At 40.4% G+C, this 20,473-nt stretch overlaps 1 protein-coding gene across 8 annotated transcripts in view; it reads left to right on the forward strand.

The window, feature by feature from the left end:
- Positions 1-5,095: 5,095 nt before the first annotated feature.
- The window catches only part of CRACR2A (calcium release activated channel regulator 2A), a 221,257-nt gene continuing 205,879 nt past the window's right edge, over positions 5,096-20,473 (forward strand). For 4 of the 8 annotated variants that reach the window (XM_027856427.1, XM_027856432.1, XM_027856430.1 and 1 more), the window contains exon 1: positions 5,098-5,532. The gene's annotated coding sequence lies outside the window, so the exon portion shown is untranslated. Of the gene's footprint in view, positions 5,533-19,156; positions 19,283-20,473 lie in introns of all 8 variants that reach the window. The other 4 variants (XR_003568605.1, XR_003568604.1, XM_027856428.1 and 1 more) reach the window with 3 other exon arrangements.

Consider the following 20,473-nt stretch of genomic DNA (forward strand, 5'->3'; position numbering starts at 1 on the left):
TAAACTTGAGGAGACAGCTAAGTGGCTCAGTGGATACAGTTTTGGGCCTTGAATCAGGAAGACCTGAGTTCAAATCCAAACTCAGACTGTGTGACAATTCACTTAATCCTGGGCAATTCACTTAATTTCTCTTTGCCTTAAGCCACTGGAGAAGGAAATGGCAAACCACTCCAGTATCTTTGCCAAGAAAAGCCCATGGACAACTATGATCCATAGGGTTACAACAAGTCAGACACAACTGAATGACTAAATAACAACAACAATAAAGTATGCTGTGGGTCTATGAAGGACTTTGGAGAGGGGAAGATGCAGGAGAGGGAGGAGAGTCTGTGTGTGTGTGTGTGTGTGTGAGAGAGAGAGAGACAGACAGACAGACAGACAGACAGACAGACGAGATAGTGAGGAAAAGACCAGGACAGAGAGAAATAGAAAGATAGAGAAACAGGGAGACAGAGACAATGAGAGAGAAAGACAGAAAGGGAAGGATGGATAGACAGAGCGAGAGAGAAGCAGAGACAGAGATAAAAACAGAGAGGCAAAGAGAGACAGAGAGAGAGAGAGAGAGAGAGAGAGAGAGAAAAGAAGAAGAAGAAGAAGAATCATTCAATACGTACCTAGATTATAAGGTTGAGTTTTCTTCAAGGTAAGTATTAGGACAGTATATCAAAGTTCATTTCCACTGCTCTCCTCCCTTAATTGGGTGCCTCTCTATACATATTATGCCTAGACATCTCACCTAAGTGATCTCACCTTGCCCCCTCATTGCCCTGGACCCCCCACTATTGTGCTTCATAAAGGTCTGCTCTCCCTAGGCAGAACTCCTGGCTCCAGACCTTTCATGGAATCATAAGATCATAGATTGATATAGGTGGAAGGACTCATAGGTGGAAAGAACCATAGATGAAAGGAATCTTCAAGGACATCTAGCCCAACCCCTTTATTTTAGAGATGGGGAAACTAAAGCCCAGAAAGGTTAAATGAACTTGCCCCAGGTCACATAGGTAGTAATTGGAAAAGGCAGGATTCAAATCCACATCATCTGACTCCAAATCCAGTAATTTTTCACTTACCTTCCATCAAAACTTACCTTATTTGTGTACCATCCTCCCATCTTCTCGAGACCCTGCTCTTTCCTTTCTGAAGTGACAGCTGTCTAATCTGATAAACTTGTCCATACCACTGTACTAGTGGATACTTCCTACTAACATTTTGGCATGGTTCAATTTGTAGTTTGAAGGAGCCTCATTGAGATGCAACTTCTCCCCCAAAGGAGGGCCCTATAATGGTAGGAAACTTCAGGAGTCCAGCCTGCTTCATTCATCAGACCATCCGCTTCACAATTTTGTCTGAGGTTAGCCAGAAGTGCAGAGAAGAACCCTGCAGGTAGACTAGGCTTGGGTCAAGAGGAGCCCCAATAACAGTTGTCTGAGCAGCAGGCATCAATATTGGACAATGCTCTCCTCTTGTTGAAATGGTTATGCTAAAAGCAAAGAAGGTTACATGCTTAGGGACTGCCTGAATCATTTAAATATTTGACTGGAGGAGAGCCGGAGGACATAGGAATTATAGGCCCCAATTTAGGTCTGTCTCTTACCAGCAGCCAGGCTAGACAACTTCTCTGAGCTTCACTTTCCAATATTTATATGTGACCTTTTTGTTTTTCAGAAATAAAGGACCTTGTTATGCTGTGGGGGAGAAGCACAATATTACAGAAGAAAGTTTTATTAAAAATGGAGCTATAAATAAGAGACCCTTGAATGGACTACCATTAGTTCTTAAAATATATACAAATCCTAGCAATCATAGTCTTAAATCTGGGGTTTCTAAATCACCAGTTCTATATTGGCACCTTGCCAATTGAAAGCTGGCATGGAGGTGAGGTATAAGCATACATGTGACAAGTTCTCTTGCCTCTCTTCATGCAACCTTTTGTTATTCCTTATGGCTCCCAAGCAATGAAAGGGCACATCTCTAGACATCTCAAATCTACTAGTATCATCTCCTCAGTGCAATATGTAGAAGCATACTAAGTATCCCCTTCCTCTCCCCAACCTTCTCTTTTAAGGATATGCATTACAAAATAACAGTAGGACAATAGTTCAGGTATTGGCACACTATGGCTAGAGGCCAAATCTTGTCTGCTGAAGGCTGGAGAACTGGAAATGGTTTTTTATGTTTTTTAATATAATAAAACTTTATTTTAAAATGTAACAACCATTTTTCTTAGCTCCTGGCTCTACAATCACAGGGAATCAGATTGAATTTGGTGACTTTTGCTTAGTCTAAATGTTTTGGTTTAACCTGCATGAGGAACTTTTATCAGTTTTAACTATCAATTCTGCAATAATGCCCTGCACTATATCCATTTTCTCTCTTACCAAAGGCCTAATTAGTTTCTTTGAGGTGTCCTGGATGAAAGTTCAGGGGTGGGGGGAAGACTGCTCTCTGAATTAGATTGGTGAGCAGACAAAGGCATGGGACCCCTGACTGATGAAACTAGGAGCAATAGGTTCATATCTTTTCCCATGCTTTGACCTAATTAGAGTAATGATCAGACCTGGAGAAAGACGAAATCTTTGATGATTTCAGTTAATGAATGTATCTCTTGAATTCGTCTTTGACTAATTGGAAAGAAGAATCCATAGAACAGGGGTTCTTAACCTCTTTCGTCCCTTTGGCAAAGATTCATTGTTTATTGTTCACTTTCATAGTAGAAGGAAATGCTAACTTTCAGCTAAAGGTTAGTAAAAGTAAAGATACATTTTTTTCCCCAACCAAGTTAAAGAAAGTCCAGAAATCTATCCACAGACCCCTTAAGAGTTCTAGGTTAAGACTCCCTGCCTTAGAGGAGTGTTCAAAGAGGACTTGAATGGTTTCAGGAAAATGACTTACAAAATTAAGTGAATATTACCCTGTTTGATGAAGCAAACTGTCAACTTAATTGTTACCCAAGTTTTGAACCCTTGCTCAATCTTGACTGTGAAATTGTTCAGGAATACTTCAAAATTGTAACTTCAAAATGGCTTGGTAGAAGATTTCCAAGAACATGAGGTGACTGCCAATTTTACTTTTTTTCTAAGCAGAAACATGCTTAGATTAAGCTCAATTAATAAAATTGTTTCTGACGGTCTTATGTATCAAACTCAAGAGTACACTATTTTTCTTTCAACAAAGGTAAGAGCAAAGTCTCTAAAGTGCCCTTTTTCTCTTCCAGTTGTCATTGCCATTCTCTCTGGTTCTCCTTTCCTTTGTCCCAAGACAACAATAGTAACTTCAGAAACACCATTTTACTCCCTCTCATCACTCAAATGGGAGAGTAGGTTGAGAAGGGTAAAGATCCATAGTACTCAGTCAACAACATGGGATGAGTATGCCCAGTGCCCTGGGTTTAGGTGCATGAGGCAACTGGAGGCAGAAGACCCAATCCCTGGAGAACTGCAAATTCTGAAGGGGAAGACTAAATGCCTAAACATAGTTGAGAAGATTATTTTTATGGCAATTTATGGCAACTGTACAATTTCTCATGATGCACAGGTGCTGAAGTGCATCAATTTCCCACAGCTGTAGGAGGATGCTGGAGCCAGCTCCCCATTTAATTTTTAGTGTGACCACTTACACTTAGAATTTGCCAAAACTACTAATCAAAGTTTGATTTTTTTTGTTGCTGTTGCTGAAAGTCATGAAGAAAATGTTAATAATACAGATTAAACTTAAAAGTGTTTTTGGGTACATTTCTTCTTTGTTTTGAGACAGCTGGTTGTTAAACATTTAACAACATGCCGCTGATGGCTCCTTGGAGAAAATTACTTTTGAGGGAGGACTTGGTTTGGTTAGAAAGGAATACAGGTGTGTGTTGCCCTGGTGGTAGTTGAAGGAGGGGGAGTAAAAGAGGTCATTTTCTCTTATGTTCTATGTAAGCAGCACAATGTTTCCTGCTCTCCTATCCCCACCGTTAGCTATACATTGGTGTCTATACAAGTCCCTGGCTCTAAGGACATCATAGACTCAGAGGTAGTGGAGCTGGAAAAGCCTAGGAGTGTTCTAGTTCAGCACCTTCATCTCACAGATAAGGAAGTTTTGATCCAAAGAACGTGATTTACTCAAAGTCACACAAGTTGGTTATAGCAAAAAGGGGGCTACAGACTCACAGAATCTTCAAGGTGGAAGGCACTTTGGTGGGTGGAGGAGCCTCAAAAGTCATCTGTTCCAGCCCACCTCATTTTACAGAGGAGGAAAGAGTGACGATACATGATTTGCTAGGGGTCATAACAGTTATGTCAGAAATGAGATTAGAACTCAGGTCCAAGAGCAAGTGTAATTTCCACTCTAACATGATCTAACACGCTGCCTCCCTATGACTAGAGGTCATATAATCCCACCCTTACCTTAACAGGAACCTGTCCTTAAATATCACAGACAAGTACTTGAGCAGCTTCCAGAGCTGAAACTGAGGAAACTCATTCCATATTCAGACTATCTTTCCTTACATGGAGCCCAAACTTTACTAGAACCCTGTTCTAAGCCTCTTTTCACTATACACCAGCTAGCGTCAGGAAGACCTGGGTTCCAATTTGACCTCAGATACATACTAATTGTGCAACCCTGGGCAAGTCACTTAGCCTCTGTCTGCCTCAGTTTCCTCAACTTAAAAATGGGGATAATAATAGCACCTACTCTCGGGGTTGTTGTTGTGAGGCCCAAATGAGATGTTTGAAATGCCCTCAGCAGAACGCCTGGAACATAGTAGGTGCTTAATAAATGCTTCGCTTCCCTCCCCCTTCCTATTAGCATGCTCTCTTTTTCTTTAAGGGCACTTTTGATCAACTGGGCAACAAGTGTTCACGAGCACCCCTCTAAAGGTATACTGCGGAGAGATTACTGATCTCCATTGGCCCAGAAAGTTCCTATGCACCTATGAAATAACGTCTGATTCAGAACAAAAAAAAAGTGCTTTGGAGTAAGCACTATAACGCCTATGCTTGAGGCTGTATCTGCCCCCAACACGGGGCAACTAACGTCCCATTCAAGAACCGCCCCGACAAGTGCTCGCAGACACAGGCTTCCCCTTCCTTGTTCACTTTAGCACAGGGCGACAAGTGTGTGTGTGTGGGGTGGGGGGAACCTGAGAACCCAAAAGCCAGGGAGACAAAACCTGCGAGGTAGGCTAGGGCAGCGTCAGCCCCGCCTCCCCGAGGCCGGAGCTACCCCCTTCCTATCCCCCACCCCTTCCCCAAGCTTCTAATGTCTTGCTATCTGGTTCTCTTTAAACTTTGGATCCCCGTCCTGCGGCTTTTGGAGGCTCCCGCAAAGCCAAGAGAGAGCCCCGGGGGCTAGCACACACAAGTGCAAACAATTTATCCCAAGCCAGGTAATCCGAACTGCTTTATCCTGTCCCGCTTCCTACTTGGCAGTGGTTGGGCAGCTCCTAGGGAGCGGAGGAGGACTGGGACCAAGTACGAGACGAGAATAAACGTGCGCGGCTGAACAGCTGTCAGAGAAGCCCAGAGGAGGAGCACGGAGTGGCGGGGTAAGGTAAGGACTACCGGAATTTGCCCCCGAGCAACTGTGCAGCCTACGGAGAGGCGGCATCATGGCCTGCAACTTGGCCATCTGCTTCCTGCGGCTCTGACTTTCCAAAGTGGGGTGGAGGAGGGCCACTTCTTATGACCGAGAGAGAGGGAGGGAAAGAAAAAGAGAAGGAGGGAGAAGAAGAGAGACTGGCTGTCGTGGCTTTTTGGTATGTGGCCTGGCCAGATAGCCCTGGGGTTAGGATCCCAGAGTTCCCTAGGCCTGACTTGGTTTATGACCTTGCTCAGTTGAGTCCCTTCTGATCTCTTAATCTTGGGAGGTTGCCTCTGCGAAAAGAGAATATGTAATAATGTTGTAATTGGTATTAACTCAGTCAAACCCAAAGTTTGGGGAAATGAAACAAACACTGACTAGGTGCATTGCATTGCATAGTGTTGTGCCAGCCACTGTGGAAGTTTAGGTAAGATACAGCCATATGCCCGGAAAGACCTAAGACTCTAATAAAAACCAGGGCAGAGGTTTTCCTTGAAGGTTCCTAATGTCAGTAAAATCTTCAGTGACTGGAGCCGTTTCTTTTGTGTGTATGTGTTTTCTTTGCTTTCTATCAGTCAGCCTTTGTGCATGGTAGAAGCTTAATAAATGCTTATTGAGTTGAACTGTTTACTCATGTTATCTACAGGCAGGATGGCTAAAACAAAAGAGAGAGGAAAAAAAGAATAAAAGAAAGGATGGAAGAAAACCATCACGGTGTCTCCTAGAACAGAGTAAGAGAGGAAACCAATAGTTACTGGCTTTCCACTTCCTCTGTAGGCCCCCAGTATGTGTATATACTGTGGTCTGGCCTTGTGATTTTTCAGCCATGTAAGAAAGGCAAGTTGGGGGGAAATCTTGGACCCCTAAAATGATAGTAAAGTGGAGCTAGTTCAGTCCTTTAGAAAGAATGGGACTTCAAATATATTAACCTCTCATGGTATACATAAAAATACCTCCCAGAAGGTAACAGGGTATTTCCCCAGCATCCTGTAGGGATAACCTTAGAGTTACATCCTGTTTTTTTTCTGGAACAGCTCAGATTTCAGGAAAAGAAGATGTGCTTTCACTGAGGTCTTGTAAAAGGAATATCTTTTGTTGGTCCATGGAATCTGATTTTTGGTTTGGAAAATATGCTCAGTATAGGTAAACTGCCTTTTTAGGGTGATACTAGTAGGGATACTAGTAGGGAGCTGCATCTACCTGCCACCTCATGGAAACTCTACCTTGACAATTTGTTCCACTTTACCCACTGGGTAGAATAGTAGACCTCTGCTTGAATGTCTGTTTTGTTATTTTGGAAGGTTGTTGGGAGAAACCTGGTTGAGAAGGAGGCTTTCTGTCTTGGCTCTGTTTCACTGTCTCTAGAACTACATTTTTTCCGTAGAACCATAAAACTATTTTTGTTCAGTTGTTTCTGACTCTTCATGACCCCATTTGAGGTATTCTTAGCAAAGATACTGGAATGGTTTGCCATTTGCTTCTCTGACTCATTTTACAAATGAGGAAACTGAGGACTTGGCCAAGGTTACACAGCTAGTATGTGTTTGAAGCTAGATTTGAACTCAGGAAAATGAATCTTCCTAACTCTAGGCCCAGTGCCTTATCTACTTTGCCACCTATCTGCTTCTCGAAGTATAAAATCATCAAATATTAAGGCTGCAAGAGACCTAACTACCATCCAATCCCCTCATTTTACACATAAAGAAACAGGTCTAGAGTAAAGAGTGACTTGCTTCATCATGCAACTAATTATTCATAGAGCCAAGCACCCTCATTCCTAGTCTTGTGCTTTTCTACTTTATTTACACATTTACATATAACATTTGAAATCTCATTGTCTAGAATGTAGAGGAGACCCATATTCTCTTTATGGCCTTGCCATGACTCACTGGATAAGGGCCAGTTCAGTCCACCATTGTTCAAGTATAAGGTGAGCCATGGCTCAATCACAAAATGTCAGAGTTGGAAGGCGCCCCAGAGGTGAGCCAACCTGACTAGCATCTTGACAATAATCTCTTCCTATGTCCTTACATCCAACAAATGGCCATGTTGCATTTACTTGAAGATCACAAGGGAAGGGAAAGCCACTATCTCCTGAGGAGGCCTAACAGGCTGAAATTTGCCTCTGTACAGCTCCTAGTTCCAACCTCTGAAGACAAGAACAAATCTAATCCTTCTTCATAGATTTAGAGTTAGAAGGAACATTAGAAGTCATCTAGTCTAACTGCTTCATTTTACAGACAAGGAAATTGAGGCCCAGAGGGGTTAATTGACTTGCCCAGTATCATACAGCTACTAAGTGTCTAAGGAAGGATTTAACCTCAGGTCTCCTTGAGTCCAAGACCAGTGCTCTATCTACTGTGCATGCACCTCCTTGCCTTGCATATAACATTAAAAAAAACCAACCAAACAAACAAACCCTGAGTTCAGCTAGTATCTAAAGACCATACAGAAATCCTGAGTATGGTTAACCTTGTATCATTCAGGGTTTGCTCATCTCCCTTTTCTTTTCCTTTTCTCTTCTGGCCCTTGCTCCTAGGCTGCTTCTTAGCATCTTTCTCAGGGGCAAAGAGGGTCAAGGAACATTAGCACATCAGAGAAGAGGGGCACCAGGGCAGTTGTTTCTCCACTTTATCCAACCTAGGACACGAAATTCAGCAGGAGTGAGTGCTTTATGTTGCTTTGCATCCAGCTATGCACCAGTCCAACCGTCTGTGTAACTATGTCACATTCCCAGTACATGACACACAGACACATCTGTGCACATATGCATCCATACAGTTGCATCTTTCCTCTTAGGTCTGCCACATTAATGCTACTACCTCCCCCATCATGGTTAGAAATTGGCAAAAGGAAGTGAGGAAACACAGGACATTGTGACACATCAAGGGCGTTTTTTTTTGAGAGACACTAAAGTATTACACTACACTGATAAAGAATACCAACAATGTTTTATAGATTCATAGAATAATCAGAGCAGGAAGGAGTCCTGGAGACAATAACAACTCACATTTCTATAGGATTTTAAGGTTTACTAAGTGCTTTTCTGACGATCTACAAGGGGTAGATAATTTCAAGTATCATTTCCCCCATTTTGCAGATGAGGCACTAAAGATCAGGGAACTTCAAAGATGTGCTCAAACTCAAGTGGTTATTTAGTATTTATCATTCAATCAATAAGCATTATTAAGTACCTACTGTATGTCAGGCACTATTCTAAATGTTGGGGATACAAAAAGAGGCAGAAGAGATAGTGTAAGTGAAAGGAGTACCAGACTTGTTGGAACAGATCTGGGTTCAATCCTACCTTGGACATTTATTAGTTCTGTGACTATAAGGAAGTTGCTTAATTTCCTTGTTTATTGTCCTCAATTCAGTTAAACAAAAGTATATTAAAGACTTACTATGTGTAAGGTACCATGGTAGAGGCTGGGAATACAAAGATAAAAATCAAGATAGCTCCTGGCCTCAGGGAGCTTACATTCTACTGGTGCAACATAACACATACACAGATACTATATGATGTAAGATAGTTTGAGGAAGAAGAGAATACTAGCTGCACTGAGAGAATAAAGAAAGGTATCCTAGATGGGATGGCACCTGAGCTAAACTTCAAATCTTTCCATTTTGCCCCAGAGCCTCTCAAACCTATCAGCACATTTCTGAAGTTCTGCCATCTTCCATCCCTTATGATATGCCTTAGTCATAGGTTCCCAAAGTGGGCAATACTGCCCCCTGGTGGGTGCTGGAACTGTCCAGAGGAGTAGTAGTAGTTTGAAATGATGCAAATTAAAAAAAAACAAACCCGTTACAAGGTTAAAGAAAGTAGATTTCTAGGGGGGCGTTGAGTAATTTTTTTGGGAACCTCTACCTCAGGTGATTCTTTCATAGAGATACTCCACTTGGGAATTGACTCCATGGTCTCAAGGTGTTGTCTTTCAACTTGGGCAGGTATTTATTTATCCAGTGCCCACAGTACTTTCATTTGCTCCCACTTGGAGATCACCCTCAGGTTTGGGGACGAGAGATCAAGTTCTCCAGCTTCACATAGTATCTGTACAGATGTTGGGACCTGATTGTTAGGAGCATAGAAACAATTTCTACTGCATTGGTTTCTTGTTGGGGAAGCACAGGGGTCTCAGAAAACAAAAACTCTTTCCTTAAGCTTCTGAGTCAAATCCTTTACCAGAGATGCCATCTCCTCCATGTTTTGTCACTTCATCCAAGTCCTGATCTCTCCAGGAAGGATGATTGGGAATTATTTCTGTACCAGAAACTTCAAAATTTGTTCCTTTACCTGAATTTCTTGCCTCAGACACAGAAAGCAGAGCCATCAAATTGTCTCAGGGCTTCACTAGAAAAAACGTTGTCTGGAGACTGCTCATGGCCCAGAGCATTCTTTTTATATGTCTCTCTGTCTTAAGATTTTTATTTTTGCAAAATGTCAGCTAATTTATCTATCCTAGACTTTCCATTTGTTTGATTTTATCTCCCTAGGTTTCTGAATTCATATTCATTCATTCATTTAATCAACCAATCATCAAATATTTATCCAGTGATTACTGTCAGTAAGGCATTTTTCTAGTCTGGATAGGGAGGCTCCTTCATGGCATCCGACCTACACTCGGTGGCATCCAGGTCTGAGTGAGAGGCACCTGAAGATGGATCCCAGAAATTAAACTTGCATACTCAATTTTCCTATTTTTTTTTAGCTTTTGAATAATTTATTTTGATTTATCAACAATCACTTGCATATGCTTTTGAGTTTAAAATTTTTCTCCCCCTTCCTCCCCACCACCCTCCTGAAGGCGGCGCACAATCTGATATAGGCTATATATATATACGTTCTTATTAAACATATTTTCAGATTAGTGATGTTGTAAATAAAAATTAGAACCAATAGGAGGAACCACAAGAAAGAGGAAACAAAACTCAACACAAGAGAAAAGAAATAGCAAATAGTATGCTTCGATCTGCATTCAAATTCCATAGTTCTTTCTTTGGATATAGATAGCATTTTCCATCACGAGGCCTTTGGAGATGTCTTAGAATATATTCTGCTCCAGCCTTTTACCTTTATTCTGTGTGTGTCACTCTTTTTCAAATGTGTTTCGTGTAAACAACATATTGTAGCATTATGGTTTTTAATTCATTCTGCTATCTACTTCCGTTTTATGGGAGCATACTCAATTTTCAAATGGGTCTGGGATCTCACTGAAATTGTGGTTTCCTCCAACATTATAGAAGACTCATCCATGCCTGCTTGTCCTTTCAGTCAGTCAACAAACATTTAATAAGGACTTAACTATGTGCAAGGCACTGTGCTAAGCTTAGGAAATGCACATAGAAACAGAAAGATAGTCCCTGCCCTCTAGGGCAGGGCTTCCATTCTAATGAGGGAAGACTACTTTTCCAAGGGAGCTAAAGAGGAGGGGAAGGTAATTTTCCAAGGGCCATGATAGAGTAAGTCTTATGAAGAAGATGTGTCAGCAGTGTAGCCTAGAAAAATATGAAGACATCTTTGGCCTGGACCAAATAAGTCTGAGGTTCTGAGAGGAACCAGCCAATTAGACAGTGAATCCTCAAGAGCCAATGTTCTTCCAATGTAAGAAGTAATGCAGGGTTAGAGTGAACTTCCAAGGTGTGACTCTTGTCCATGCCCTTCCATAAGTTTACCGTTGGGGGTCTACTCACTGTGGGGTAGGTCTTCCCTGCTTTATTTGGACCCTGTGAGAGTATTGCTTGGGCATTCTTGCTGTTCACCTGGAATTCCTATGGCATAATTTGTTTAGGCTTTCCCCAGTTGAGGGGAACCTATTTGCTTCCAGGCCATCGCTAACACAAAAAAGGCTGCTATAAATATTTTTGTAAATGAATGTCTTTCTCCTCTCTCTTTTATCTCCTGGTTGTGGGTACCACTAGGTCAAAGTCCATGTGATTTTTAGGGGCATGATCCAAAATTGCTATACAGAATGACTCAACTAATTCAAAGTTATTGCTATATCCGTGCCTGTCTTCGTACAGCCCATCTAACAATTGACTTTCTGATTTTGTTATCTTTATCAATCAGATGTGAGGTTGAAACTTAAAATTATTTTAATTTGAATTTAATTATTAGAGATTTGGAGTATTTTTTTTTTAATATAGCTTGGGTTTCTCCCATTGAGACCTGCCAGCTCATGTCCTTTTACTATCTATTGGAGAATGACTGTCATTTTTATATATATGAATCAGTTCTTATAGATCTTATATATCAGACCTTTATTAGAGAAACTTGATCTAATTTTTTTCTAGGTTCATAGTTGTTGATGTTTTCTTAGTCATTCTCCTTTTAAAAAATTATAGTCCCAGATGTTTCACATGCTTTTGGTATCTTCCTCTCATTCAGATAACTTGTGTATTGATCCCTCAGTGCTCTCACAATTGTGTTTTCTTGGGGATCTTTTCTGTATATTCTTGATTTTATCCACGGCTGTCTTTGTTCTAATAAGTACCATTTCTGAGTCTCCAATAAGCACAGCCGGGACTGTATTAGGGTAGGATTGTCCTTAATAGTGAAAATAGTTTATCTTCTATTTGTTGTTCTCCTGTTTTTGTCCTTAAATGCTTCTGGGTTTAGTTGACTCTCTCTAAGCTTTCTTTAAACCAGTTTGACCCTTCAGTGATTCACTTTGTGTTATGATATGATAATTCTCATAATTGTTCATTATTCTTTGCAGAATTTTATAAATGAGTTTATATTCCAAATTGGTGAAGCCTTTGGCAACATGTTTCTCCATTTATTAGGTAAAAAGTTTGCTTACTCAAGTGCTTTCTGGGGACTTTTGCTCTTCTTGTTGTAACCACAATGGTTAAACTTTTGATTTTGACCCCTGCCTCCCTCAATCTGCCCTCCCATCTATCATCCCCGTCCCTTTTCTTTCCCTTTCCCCTTACTAATTCTTCCCTCATTTCTATCCTCCCTCTCCCTTTTCTCTCCCCTCTCCCCTCCTACTGCCTATAGGGAAAGTTAGATTTCTATACCTCACTGAGTATGTTATTCCCTCCTTGAGCCAAATCCAATGAGAATAAGATTCAAACAATGCTCATCTTCCTCCTTTCTTTCCCTCCTGCAAAGACTTGTACCTCTTCATGTGATGTAATTTACACTTTTTTTTTACCTCCTCCTTTCCTCTTCTCCCATTACATTCCCTTGTCACCACTTAATTAGGTTTTTTATCATCATATCAAAGTCAATTTATACCCACCCCCTCTGTCAATGTATATCCCTTCTAAATGTCATAATAAATATACAGTTCTTAAAAGTTACAAGTATCATCTTCCCATGTAGGGATGTAAACAGTTTCCTATTATTGAATAACATGTTTTTTTTTTTCTTTCCGGTTTACCTTTTTATGCCTCTCTTGAGTCTTGTATTTGAGGATCAAATTTTCCACTGATGTGTGGTCTTTACATCAGGAAAGTTTGGAAGCCCCCTATTTCATTGAATGTCCATCTCCTCTCCTAAAAGATTATACTCAATTTCACTGGGCAGTTAATCCTTAATTGTAATCCAAGTTCCTTTGCCTTACAGAGTATCATATTCCAAGACCTCTGATCTTTTAATGTAGAAGCTGCAAGGTCCTGCATAATCCTGACTATGGTTCCATGGTATTTAAATTGTTTCTTTCTGGCTGCTTGCAGTATTTTCTCTGTGACCTGATAATTCTGGAATTTGGCTACAGTATTCCTTGGTGTTTTCAATTTGGGATCTCTTTTAGGAGGGGTGGATTCTTTCTATGACTATTTTACCCTCTGGTTTTAGGGCCTCAGGGCAGTTTCCCTTGATGAGCTCTTGAAAGATGCTGTCCAGGCTCTTTTTTTTGTTTGTTTGTTTGTTTGTTTTGCTGGGGATAAATTAATTAATTTATTTTTAGTTTTCAACATTCACTTTCACAAAATTTTGAGTTCCAAATTGTCTCCCCATCTTTCCCCTACCCCCACCCCAAGATGGCGTGCATTCTGAATACCCTTTCGCTTGATCTGTCCTCTCTTCTATCACCCCACCACCCCTTTCTCTTATCCCCTTCCCCTTCTGTTTTCCTGTAGGGCAGGATAGATTTGAATACCCCATTGTCTGTATGTCTTATTTCCCAGTTGCGTGTATAAACAATCTTTAACATTTGTTTTTAAAACTTTGGGTTCCAAATTCTCTCCCTTTTTCACTTCCCATCCACCCTCATTGAGAAGGCAAGCAACTCGATACAGGTTATACATGTGTAGTCATGCAAAACACTTCCATGATAGACGTGTTGTGAAAAACTAACTATATTTCCCTTCATCCTATCCCATCTCCCATTTATTCTGTTCTCTCTTTGGACCCTGTCCCTCCTCAAAAGTGTTTGCTTCTGATTACCCCCTCCCCTAATCTGCCCTCCCTTCTATCATCCCCCCCTCTCTTACCCTCTTCCCCCCTATTTTCCTGTAGGGCAAAATAAATTTCCATACCCAATTCAGTGTGTATGTTATTCCCTCCTTAAGCCAAATCTGATGAGAGTAAGATTCATTCATTCCCTTTCACCTCCCCCATGTCCCCCTCCACGGTAAAAGTTTTTTCTTCCCTCTATTATGTGAGATAATTTACCTCATTCTACCTCTCCCTTTGTCCTTCTCCAAGTATAATCTTCTCTCACCCCTTAATTTTATTCTCCACATATCATCCCTTCATATTCAACTCACCCTGTGCCCTCCGTCTATATACATTCCCTCCAACTACCCTAATACTGAGAAAGGTCTCATGAGTTACAAATATCATCTTTCCATGTAGGAATGTAAACAGTTCAACTTCAATCAGTCCCTTATGATTTTTCTCTCCTATTTACATTTTCATGCTTCTCATGAGTCTTGTATTTGAAAGTCAAATTTTCTATTTATCTCTGGTCTTTTCATCAAGAATGCTTGAAAGTCTTCTATTTCACTGAATGTCTATTTTTGACCCTGAAGGATTATACTCAGTTTTTCTGGGTAGGTGATTCTTGGTTTTAATCCTATCTCCTTTGACCTCTGGAATATCCTATTCTAAGCCCTCTGATCCTTTAATGTAGAAGCTGCTAAATCTTGTGTTATCCTGTTTGTGTTTCCACAATACTTGAATTGTTTCTTTCTGGCTGCTTGCAGTATTCTCTCCTTGACCTGGGAACTCTGGAATTTGGCTATAATTTTCCTAGGAGTTTTCCTTTTGGAATCTCTTTCAGGAGGTGGATTATTTCAATTTCTATTTTACCCTCTGGTTCTAGAACATTAGGGTAGTTTTCCTTGATATTAAAGATGAAGTCTAGGCTGTTTTTTTGATCATGGCTTTCAGGTAGTCCAATAATTTTTAAACTACCTCTCCTGGATCTATTTTCCCAGTCAGTTGTTTTTCCAATGAGCTATTTTATGTTGTCTTCTATTTTTTTCATTCTCTTGATTTTGTTTACCTAATTCTTGATGTCTCATAGAGTCATTAGCTTCCATTTGTCCAACTTTAATTTTTAATGAATTGTTTTCTTCAGTTAGCTTTTGTACCTCCTTGTTCATTTGGCCAATTCTACTTTTTAAGGAGTTGTTTTCTTCAGTGTACTTTCCCCCCCCATTTTGTCAATTGTATTTTTAAAGGAATTGTTCAATTTTTCTTCTACCTCTCTTATTTGACTTTTAAAATCTTTGTAAGAAGGCTTTTTGGGCTTGAGATCAGTTCATATTCCCCTTTGAGATTTTGGATGTGGGTATATTATTGACAGTGTTGTCCTCTTCTGAATTTGAGCTTTGATATTCCCTGTCACTATAATACTTCTCTGTGGTCATTGTTTTTTTTTTGTTGTTGCTTTTTGCTCGCATTGTTTCCTTTTTTTCTGGCTTTTAAAGTTGATCTCTGCTTCTGGGGCACAGGGAGCACTGTCCCATCGTTCTTGTGCTGGGGCTAGGGGTCTGGGTACTGGTTTTGTGTGCTGGGGCCTCATGTGCTGGCAGCTAGTGGTTGTAGGGTCTGGTTACTTACCTGGTGCTGAGTTGGAGCTGGTGGTGGTGGCTGGTGTGTGCCTAGTGTTGGTGCTTGCCTACTCCACCACCCTGGGGCTTAGGCTCTCTCCATGGTTTGCTGAGGTGGGGCTTGATGTTGACTTGCTGGGATGCCTCCTGTTTTGTACTGGATCCCTTTAGCCATGGTAAGAGGGACTTTTCCTGTTAATTCCACTAGCCCCTCAAGCTAAAAGACTTCCACACCTTGTCTTTCTGCTGGCTCTACTGTTCTAGGATTTTTCCTAGGGCAATATTCTCTGGGTTTTTCAAGGTCAATAAGGGAGGGTGAGAGCACCTTTCTGCTTAATCTGCCATCTTGGCTCCCAGAAGTCAAAATAGGTGACTTTCAAACATTCTGTCTGTGGGCTGATAGCTCCAGAGGCAGCAGCTGCCAATTCAGTCACTCCTGAGGACTTCCCTATCTTTGCTGGGGTTGGGTCTATGCTGGCACGGCCTTCACAGGACTGAACTCTTCTCTCAGCCTGGTGTGACAGACCTTTCCCATCTACCCTCCAGGTTGTCTTGGGCTGGAAATCTGTCTCACTTTGTTACTTTGTGGGTTCTGCCACTTTAGAATTTGTTCAGAGTCACTTTTTAAAGGTATTTGAAGGGGTTTAGGGGAGATCTCAGGCAAGTCCCTGCCTTCACTCCACCATCTTGCCTCCACCCCCCCCCCCCCCCCCCCACCCCCTGTATAAAAATTTTATAATTATTATTGGTGTCATTTCTAACATCCTTTTCCCATTTCTCATTGCAGATTACTTATTTAAACTTAGTTGTTTCAATTGTGTGCCATTTTTTTGTATTCTTTTTTCTTGATTTCATAATATGTGGTTAAATTACCTAAGCCCAAAATTATATATCTGAGATATCCCCATTGCCTTTTGAAAATGAACAGGACCCACAGTACAGTGAGTTGTTAGAAGAGATGGACATCAGTGACTTCCATGAGACCCTTACAGAAAGAATTAGCAACTCTCTAAGACTATAGACTTCATATCTCTGCTGTATAACCTTCCACTGAGCAGAGAGGTGAGAGGAACTAGGTTTAAAACTCATGCTAGAAGTGTCCAGGGCTCTATTTGCCCCCTTCCTTTCCTTCATGTATTCTCAGTCTTCCCAAGTGTGCATGTTTCTTGTTATTCAGCCTTACTCTCTCTCCTCCCATCCCCCACCCTCGTGACTCACTGTGGAGTAGCATTTGGGAAAGAACCAGTAAAATGAGGTATCAAGAACAATGGACTAATTATTACTTCTAACAGGAAGTCAATCTCCTATTACCTGGGCCATTGGTTTATTTTTTCATTTTATTTACTTTTGAGATTACACATCATTGACCTTGGGAATTTCCAGCCCTAAATGATAAGTGGATAAAGTCTTTTTTTAATTGCTAAGGCAGGCTGGAGTACTCCCATTATAGAAATGAGCTCAGAAGAAGATACACAGCTACTTTCCCCAATCCTGTCAAGTCCAAATATTGAACTTCTGGGACCTCTCCTTTGGTCTTGTCCCAAAAGATACTCATTTTTATCTTGCATACCATATAAATTGTTACCTTTATCTGTCTGGGGAGTTAGGAAGCAGTTTATGTATTTTCTAATTATTTGTCAGTTTCTCTGTCTTACAGATTATAGGCTCATAGAAGTCAGAGATAGTTTATTTGTCGATTAATAAATAAAAATTTATTGAGGTCTTGTGCTTTAAGTACTGTGGAGATTTCAAAGACTGGGAAGATACAATCCATATCCTGGAAGAGCTTAAAGTTTTTTTTTAATGGAAGAGATAAGGCATACATATGAAAAGATAACATAATATAAGGAAGCAGGTACTAAGTACCAGGAACAACAAATGATGCCTGGAGGAAGGAGATATGGGGAAATAAGGAGTAGGCCTCACAAAGAATATTGGGCATGAGCTGAATTGTCAAACATGGCTAGTTCTGAAGAGATAGATAGAATCCCAGAAGAGTATGGAGTACCTTCTTTTCTTCCTCTTCATCTTCCAAATTCCTCCCCATCCTTTAAAACCCAACTCACCGGCCACTTTATCTGGGGGACTCTTCCCATGTTAGCTAGTTAATTTTTTTTTACTTCTCATATATCATTATTATTATTATAATCATCTGTGCATATGTCTGAATCTCCTGTAATACTGTAGCTTTCATACAAGGGCCTTTATCTAAACTTTAAAAGCCACGTAAGTGACCGTAATAATTCTCAACACAGATAATAGGTTAAAGAAATATTTATTGAATTGACTCAGGAAGGTAACATGAGCAAATACATGGAAGCTGGCATTCATAAACTATGTTTATAGACTCTATCCACTCATTTCAGTGAGCAGTGATGCTGTTAATAACTCACTTTTACAGTTCTCTAAGGTGTACAATTTCCTCCCCCCACAGGAAGGTAGGTAGTACAAGTAATTGTATCCTCATTTCACAGGTGAAGAAACAGAGGTTCAGAAAAGTGAAATGATTTGCCCAAAGTAACATAGCTAGTATGTGCCATGGTAGACCAGTCTGGCTGGAGGGGAGAGTTCAGGTGGGGGAATCTGTTTCTATGTAACTTAACTCTATAAGGCCCTCAGATTCTCACACATATAGGTGTTTTTATTTATTTGTTTGCTTTTTATTTGGCTTGGAGACCAATTTTGCCAGCAGAACATTATTGTTTCTTAAAAAACAAAATAACACAACTTTCTCCCCACCCCAGCGCACACACACACACACACACACACACACACACATATACATGTACTTGCACATGGAAGAAGCACAAAAGCACAAAAAAAAAGCTCAGAGCACAGAAGTTATAAAGCTTTTCATATTCTGTAATCCACTTTTACAACCCCCTTAAAGGGTGTTTTTTTAAAAGCATCATGTTCCCTTATCTATGTAAAAAATCCAAAACTTGGTTTAAAAAAAGGCAGAATTCTATTTGATATGGAAATTTCCTTGGTTGCTGATTGGTGACCTTTGCCATGCCATGTGATGACTCATCAAAGCCTGTGAGGTCCCAAGGGATGCTTCTTGTTGAAGAGTCATTATTTTAACATTTTCATATGCTATTAAAAATACAAAGCCATACACACACACACACGTCTACTTTTATAAAGAAGAAATATGTCTCTATGTAAAAATACATATATTTATACATGAGAAAAATGTATTTGTGTGTAGACATATTTTTACACAATATATCTATATATGTATATATATAGACACACACACATATATATGTTAAATATTTTCTCATGTATAAAAAAAAACAGGACAAAAGTAGACTTTGAGATAAAAAGGTCAAGAAGTGAGATAGAAAAATCCTCTTAAAAATGTATCTAAAAGACTAAGAATTAACTTTACTATCCAAAAGACTAAGTTCTAGACAAGTTGCCCCTGTGTTTTGAGAGATATTTTTCCAAAATTTTGAGTCCAGAGATTATTGGTGGGACTTATCAATACCCAGGACATCCTATGATCTGAATCATTCTCACTCGACCTTTTTAAAATTGTAAAAGCAACCAAAGAGACTTTCATGTCTAATTCTCTCTATAGGAAATTTCTACTTAAAAGAACACTGTGAAAAAATGCTGGAATCATCTCTTCGCCTCTCCCCTACCCATGTTCAACAAACATGTAACACCTGCATGTTAAAGGAATAACTACCAGGTGTTGTTGAAGGTAACACAGAATGTCCCTCTCTTCACCCCTCAAAGGTACAGGATGGGTCCAGTGGGTGTCCAGAAATAGAGGGTGTAGAGGCTTTGGCCATTCTGGCTCTAAGCAGGATGCAGCTGGCTGTCTCTAATTGGTAAGTGGAAAGGAAGGCTTGGCTTAGGTCATAAGCCAAGATAAGTGTTTGAAGAGCATTTTGATTAAGGTAAATCTTAATGATGAAGAAAACCCTTAGATGGCAAGAAGGAACCTGGGGTCATATTATTGGTAGAATAGCTATTGCAGGGTCCTGGGAGGGAAATTTCTACTTTTAGAGGTAAAAGTGAGACATATGGAGAGCCTGTATTAACAGTGCCCTTCCCACTGTTAATACAGGTTCTCAATATGTCAAGTGGTACATGCCAGTGTGTGACTCTCATCTACAGAGAGAGAGAGAGAAAGAGAGAACACAGAACCATTCAGAAGGGTACCAACTGATTGCCAACAAGCTTGTAAATTGTCCAAGGGTTCTAGCCTTTCTACTGCCAGAACAGATCTAGGATCAGCATCCTCTTTGTTCCTATACATATGGGACTTTTGGACCAGGAATTATCCTCCTGTGAGTGGAAGATAAATAAGATTGTTTGTAGGGGTCAGCTGCTAGGGAAGGGAAGGGGAGATGTACATTCTCTTTGTTTCTGTGGGTAAAGTCAGCTGACTCTTACCGCAGATATTATTATCAGGCTGGAATAGATCAAGAGAAACCAGTTGTTCATATCTTTCTCTGCTGTTATACTGCCCTAGCCAGGGTTTACACCCTGGCTTTTGTTTCACATCTGTTCTTGGCTTGGGTTAAAATTATGTCTTAGTTAAAGATCTCAGCAGAATGAGGCTCTTCCCTCTGAAGTTATTTATGGAGGGGTGAGGGGGTGGGGGGTGAGGCATGCTCTTGTGCTCTACAGCTTCAGGTACATGGGCATGTTACTTTGCACTTTCTTTTGGTTACTCAACGGGACTTCTCTAGAAGACATACTTCCACTTTTGTTCATTTCCTTTAATAAATCATTCAAAAAGGATCTACTCGATGTACTAGAGACTTTCTTTCATGACACTTCTTGGAAGGTAGTCATTGTTGTAAGATGTTATAGCCACCAATACATCCCTCTATTGTTGTTATTTTGGTCACCTATGATTTAGATTCTTAAGAAATAATGTGTA

Source organism: Vombatus ursinus, unplaced genomic scaffold (genome assembly GCF_900497805.2).
Source record: "Vombatus ursinus unplaced genomic scaffold, bare-nosed wombat genome assembly UNPS02011431.1, whole genome shotgun sequence".
In the NCBI taxonomy this organism is placed as follows: domain Eukaryota; kingdom Metazoa; phylum Chordata; class Mammalia; order Diprotodontia; family Vombatidae; genus Vombatus; species Vombatus ursinus.